This window comes from Eimeria mitis, genomic scaffold, assembly GCF_000499745.2.
Source record: "Eimeria mitis Houghton genomic scaffold, Emh_scaff2655, whole genome shotgun sequence".
NCBI classification, from domain to species: domain Eukaryota; phylum Apicomplexa; class Conoidasida; order Eucoccidiorida; family Eimeriidae; genus Eimeria; species Eimeria mitis.
In genome coordinates this window covers 30-1289 of record NW_013570998.1, presented here as the reverse complement: position 1 = coordinate 1289, position 1260 = coordinate 30, and positions in this window count along the sequence as shown.

Sequence of the window (1260 nt, the reverse complement as noted above, 5' to 3'; positions counted from 1 at the left end):
GCAGCAGCAGCAGCAGTCGAATGCGGATACACTGCAGCGCGTATCTCCTTCAAGAGTTTTGCTGCTGCTGAGGGGGGAGGCAGGGGGGACCCCAATAGCTACACAACGCAGCGGCAGCAGATCAGCAAATGCTGCTGCTGCTGCTGCTGCTGCTCCTGTTGCTGCTGCTGCTGCTGCAGACAAGCAGCAGCTGCTGCTGGTACTGCTGCAGCTGCTGCTGCAAGCAGCAGAGGTTGAAGACACAAGCCCCGGGCCAGCAGCAGCAGCAGCAGCAGCAGCAGCAGCAGCAGCAGCAGGTGCTGCATGCACCGCTCGCCTGCATTTCTTCTTAGAGGGTTCAGTAGGGAGGGGGGGGGCCCCCATGGGGGGCCCCCCAAGGGTCCTATGATAGGCTGCTGCCTGCTGCTCATCACCCCACCTGCTTCGGTTTCTGCTGCTGCTGCTGCTGCTGCTGTTGCTGCTGCTGCTGCTGCTGCTGCTAACTAGAGAAGGGGCCCCTGCGGGCGCTTGCTGCTGCTGTCTCTTCTCTTCTCTCATAGGCGGAGCTTTCTCGCAGCACTGCAGCAGCAGCAGCAGCCGCTGCTGCTGCTGCAGTGCTGCTGCTGCTGCTGCTGCTGCTGCACCTGCTGTTGCTGGAGCGTCAGCTAGGGCCCTACCTTCTCAGCAGCAGCAACAGCAGCTGCAGCAGCTGCAGCAGCAGCAGCAGCAGACAGTAAGGGGGCCAACAGACTCGAGGCTGCGGGGGCCCCCAGACAGAGGGTACAGGGGCCCCCCTTCACCTATATAGGGGGCCCCCCAGCGAGGGATGAGGGGGGCCCCCCTTGAGCGTGTAGGGGGGCCCCCTGAGGAAGAGGGGGGCCCCCCTAGGATCGAAGGGGGGCCCCCCAGGGGGAGAGAGGGGCCTCCTAGTTTGTGTTTGTGTTTTTGCTGGCGGCGGGCTTCGTGTGTTTGTCTGATGAAGAAGAATTGCTGCTGCTGCTGCTGCTGTTGCTGCTGCTGCTGCTGCTGCTGTTGCTGCTGCTGCTGTTGCTGCTAGGAGCCCTGTAGGAGTTTGGTTGAGTGTACATACACCCCAATACACAGAAGAGAGATAAAAATAAACAAAATAAATAATAAATTAATTATATTATTTATTTATTTATTTATTTTATTATTCTTTCCTTTATTTATATAAATCAACGCTTCATACACAAACCCCTGCTGCAGCTAGCGGATCGATGGGGGGCCCCCCGGGGGGCCCCCCTGGGGGCCCCTTGAGGC